The 5,472-nt window shown below is 38.7% G+C and overlaps 1 long non-coding RNA gene across 1 annotated transcript in view; it reads right to left on the bottom strand.

Moving 5' to 3' along the window:
* Nucleotides 1-208: 208 nt before the first annotated feature.
* LOC107564786 (uncharacterized) overlaps nt 209-5,472 on the bottom strand; it is an 8,835-nt gene continuing 3,571 nt past the window's right edge. The window contains exon 3 of the long non-coding RNA XR_001606284.1: nt 209-331. This is a non-coding gene — a long non-coding RNA (uncharacterized lncRNA). The remainder of the gene's footprint in view (nt 332-5,472) is intronic.

The raw sequence follows: 5,472 nt of genomic DNA, 5'->3' as shown, positions 1-5,472 counted from the left end.
TTCTATGTGTTTCATAATAAGAGTGGGTTAATGAACTCCACAAAATTCTGTTCCTCTACTATTGTTTTCAAGTTAAAAGAATATAACGTTAAAGTCGTGTAACTTTTCTTTGGGATTTTGTCTGGGAGGGAATGATATCAGTGGAAAACATCCGGGGTTTCCCCGCGTGCAACATGCCATGAGATAGCCACAGTCTACCTGTGTGAGGCTGATGAGCACATGTACTACTAGGTTCTCCCCGTGAATGACTCTGTGTGTCAGAGAGGGAGAAGCTGTCGCCTGTTGATCCACTGATTATTTCTCCTTGTTACAGATTGAGTAAAAGAAAGTGCTGAATCTCATCAACGAGTGGTCGTGTGGTTTCTATGTGTGTGAGGGTAACCGGTCCAGACATGCTACAAAAGCACTAGTGTAACAATAAATTATTAAAACGTTACTGCAGTGTACTTGCTGTTTTTCCCTAACACATTCATAATTATTATATTTACCGGTGTGCTGTGGCAAGCCTTTTTTGTGTGCGCTTGAGCGCTAATTAGGCTATGTAGGCAATCAATTAAAGGCTCATTATTATGATTTATATGGTTTATTAATAAAAGTGCGACTAATAGTCGACTAATGCTTAAAATGGGACGACTACTAGTTGACCAGAAAAATCTTTAGTCGAGGGCAGCCCTAATGCATATTGACTAATTGTTTACGAGAAGCATAGGCTACATAAGAGGCTGACAATTAGCTGAATATATAGCCTACTTGTTTAATTAGTGACACTTAGCCTGCATTTTAAAATCTTTATTTGAATGTGGCAATTAACATTTTTATTTTAAAACTTTGATTTTAATATGGCAACATTATATTGCGCTCTACAATATTTATATGAATACATCTCTGAAAGAGACTATCAGCCAATCACTGTGTGCATAGTTAGTAGGTATGCTGACATCATCCATAGCAACAAAGTCAACCCCGCCCTTACTCTTAGTTTAAGACTTCTGTCTATTCCTTTGTCAAAGTTTGTCTCAGCAGCTTTGTGAATAGGTTTTAAGAGAAAACTCTTAGCTAAAAACTTTTACTGCTATTTAGGAGAACTCTTAGTGGTAAGATAAAATGTTTTGTCAATACGGGCCCAGTTTTATAAATGTTTTTTTCATTAAAGCCCCCGATATACTTCAAGTGAAATCAAAGAACAAACTGATGTGACATCAATTCGAACAAAATCCAGCCAAAACAAAGTTTGTTTTGTGTTCATTTTGGGAGTTTGAACTCACAAGTTGCTTTTTTCAGTGACTCACAGCGCTTGCAGAGATGAGCAGCATTTACTACTGATGCTGCATGATATACAGTAACAATAGATGGTGGTCATTTTAGTATCTTGTAAGAAGACACTGTGCTGCTTCAGACTATTGCAGATTCACAAAATAGAATGTAGCTATTGTCCTGCTACACTGCTATTTGCTGAAAAAAGTAGTTGGCTACTGTCAAGCTACTGAAAAATGTAATTATATTAGTAGCATTGCTACCTGTAGCTAGCTACTTCCCGACACTGCTGACTGCATTGTGCCTTCTGTAAAGTTAGGTGCAAAAGCTATAATGATTATGGGGCTGTTTTGGGGGTTTGGCAATGCCCCTTACTTCCAGTGAAGGGAAATTTTAATGCTTCACCATAACAAGACACCAATACATTTTTGACAGTGCTTTGCCACCATCTTTGTAGGATCAGTTTGGAGAAAGCCCTTTTCTGTTTAAGCATGGCTGTGTGCCAGTGCACAAAGCAAGGTCCATAAAGACATGGTTGGATGAGTTTGGTGTGGAAGAACTTGACTGGCCTGCACAGAGCCCTGACCTCAACCCCCTCAAACATCTTTGGGATTAATTGAAACGGAGATTGCAAAACAGGCCTTCTAATCCAAATTCAGTGGATGACGCCACAAATTATATACTGGATGAAGGGGCAAAAATTCCGACAGAAAAATTTCAAATCTTGTGGAAAGTGATTTAAAAACACATTTGCTGATAGAGCCATGCTATTTTAACTTACTTGGGTTTGAACTGTTTGTCGAACCATAGTTTAGTGGGATTCGTACTGGAGTTCTTCACCTCTCAAGTGCAACACGGTATCATGTGAGCTACTGTCACGATTCGCTACTGTGAGGAGCACGGAGCGAGGAACTAGGAGACGTGGAGTAAACTTCAAACAAACAGACTTTAATTAACAGCCAATGGAACCAGGAACACATACACAGCGGGGATAGATGAACATTCAATACCAGACAAACTCAGAAAGCTCAGACAGGACCTTAAATACATGGGGTAATTGACAACACACACCTGGAACTAATGAAACAATTAACATGGGAAAACTGGGTCATGGAGCACGTGGAGAGGGAAAAACACACAGAATGATTCAAGGGGTGTGACAGCTACTGAGCAAGCCTACTGAATTGAAAACCCATACATATAAAGCTGTATATTAAATTAAATTAAATTCAAGTTTGTTTGTAGAGTGCTTTTCACGATGCAAATCGTTGCAAAGCAACTTTACAGAAAATTAAGTTTCTACAATATATTTAGTAGTAGCTTATCGTTGGTGACTGTCAGTTAATGTACATATGGCAGAAATGTACGGAAAAATCAATTAAAGACGTGATCAAACAGACGATGAACACTATTAACAGCAATTATTATATGATGCAATCAAACTTATAGCAAAATTTGGTAGGTCTGTATGTTGTTTCAGGGTTGGCATCATCTGAGGTCCTCTGAGGGGTTGGCATCATCTCTTCTCAGGTGTTCTAGATCCAGACTGAAGCTTGTGTAAATCCTAGTTACCACGGGATGTGAATCCCGTGAAAGAGAAACAAATAGAGACATGATTAGCGTAGCTGCTGTTCCAACCAAACACAATTGATTTGTTTAACCCAAGCTAAAGAATAATAATGTGCATTTGATCAGATATAACTGCAGGGCACGATCATGGGATGCATTATTTTAATGCTTAGCCAAAGAGATGTGTATTTAATCTAGATTTAAACAGAGAGAGTGTGTCTGAACCCCGAACGTTATCAGGAAGGTTATTCCAGAGTTTGGGAGCCAAATGGGAAAAAGCTCTACCTCCTTTAGTGGGCTTTGCTATCCTGGGTACTACCAAAAGTCCAGAGTTTTGCGACCTTAGGGGGCGTGATGGATTGTAGCGTGGTAGAAGACTAGTTATGTATGCAGGAGCTAACCCATTAAGGGCCTTATAGGTAAGTAATACTATTTTGTAACTGATACGGAACTTAATAGGTAGCCAGTGCAGAGACTGTAAAATTGGGGTAATATGATAATATTTTTTATGGAACCAGGAACACATACACAGCGGGGATAGATGAACATTCAATACCAGACAAACTCAGAAAGCTCAGACAGGACCTTAAATACATGGGGTAATTGACAACACACACCTGGAACTAATGAAACAATTAACATGGGAAAACTGGGTCATGGAGCACGTGGAGAGGGAAAAACACACAGAATGATTCAAGGGGTGTGACAGCTACTGAGCAAGCCTACTGAATTGAAAACCCATACATATAAAGCTGTATATTAAATTAAATTAAATTCAAGTTTGTTTGTAGAGTGCTTTTCACGATGCAAATCGTTGCAAAGCAACTTTACAGAAAATTAAGTTTCTACAATATATTTAGTAGTAGCTTATCGTTGGTGACTGTCAGTTAATGTACATATGGCAGAAATGTACGGAAAAATCAATTAAAGACGTGATCAAACAGACGATGAACACTATTAACAGCAATTATTATATGATGCAATCAAACTTATAGCAAAATTTGGTAGATCTGTATGTTGTTTCAGGGTTGGCATCATCTGAGGTCCTCTGAGGGGTTGGCATCATCTCTTCTCAGGTGTTCTAGATCCAGACTGAAGCTTGTGTAAATCCTAGTTACCACGGGATGTGAATCCCGTGAAAGAGAAACAAATAGAGACATGATTAGCGTAGCTGCTGTTCCAACCAAACACAATTGATTTGTTTAACCCAAGCTAAAGAATAATAATGTGCATTTGATCAGATATAACTGCAGGGCACGATCATGGGATGCATTATTTTAATGCTTAGCCAAAGAGATGTGTATTTAATCTAGATTTAAACAGAGAGAGTGTGTCTGAACCCCGAACGTTATCAGGAAGGTTATTCCAGAGTTTGGGAGCCAAATGGGAAAAAGCTCTACCTCCTTTAGTGGGCTTTGCTATCCTGGGTACTACCAAAAGTCCAGAGTTTTGCGACCTTAGGGGGCGTGATGGATTGTAGCGTGGTAGAAGACTAGTTATGTATGCAGGAGCTAACCCATTAAGGGCCTTATAGGTAAGTAATACTATTTTGTAACTGATACGGAACTTAATAGGTAGCCAGTGCAGAGACTGTAAAATTGGGGTAATATGATAATATTTTTTTGACCTGGTAAGGACTCTAGCCACTGCATTTTGGACTACCTGTAGCTTGTTTATTGAAGATGCAGAACAACCACCTAGCACTGCATCACAATAGTCCAGTCTAGAGGTCATGAATGCATGGACTAGCTTTTCTGCATCAGAAACAAGTAACATGTTTCGTTGCTTGGCAGTGTTTCTAAGATGGAAGAATGCTGTTTTTGTAACATAGGAAATATGATTTTGATGTGTATTTAATCTAGATTTAAACAGAGAGAGTGTGTCTGAACCCCGAACGTTATCAGGAAGGTTATTCCAGAGTTTGGGAGCCAAATGGGAAAAAGCTCTACCTCCTTTAGTGGGCTTTGCTATCCTGGGTACTACCAAAAGTCCAGAGTTTTGCGACCTTAGGGGGCGTGATGGATTGTAGCGTGGTAGAAGACTAGTTATGTATGCAGGAGCTAACCCATTAAGGGCCTTATAGGTAAGTAATACTATTTTGTAACTGATACGGAACTTAATAGGTAGCCAGTGCAGAGACTGTAAAATTGGGGTAATATGATAATATTTTTTTGACCTGGTAAGGACTCTAGCCACTGCATTTTGGACTACCTGTAGCTTGTTTATTGAAGATGCAGAACAACCACCTAGCACTGCATCACAATAGTCCAGTCTAGAGGTCATGAATGCATGGACTAGCTTTTCTGCATCAGAAACAAGTAACATGTTTCGTTGCTTGGCAGTGTTTCTAAGATGGAAGAATGCTGTTTTTGTAACATAGGAAATATGATTTTCAAAAGACAAGTTGCTGTCTAATATAAGGAAGTAACAGTACATCTGTCTAGTTGCAAATTGTAATCCAAGAGATTCCGTCTACTGTTTTTTGGTCCAATAAGTGATATATCTGTCTTTAATAGGAATTTAATAGGAGAAAATTATTGGTCATCCAATGTTTTACATTTTTAACACACTCTGTTAGCTTAGATAATTTAGAAGTTTCATCTGGTCTTGTTGAGATATATAGTTGAGTATCATCAGCATAACAGTGAA

Source organism: Sinocyclocheilus grahami, unplaced genomic scaffold (assembly GCF_001515645.1).
Source record: "Sinocyclocheilus grahami isolate Dianchi unplaced genomic scaffold, SAMN03320097.WGS_v1.1 scaffold963.1, whole genome shotgun sequence".
Taxonomy (NCBI): domain Eukaryota; kingdom Metazoa; phylum Chordata; class Actinopteri; order Cypriniformes; family Cyprinidae; genus Sinocyclocheilus; species Sinocyclocheilus grahami.
Note: the sequence above shows the minus strand (reverse complement) of the source record. Positions and strands in the feature narration are given on the sequence as shown.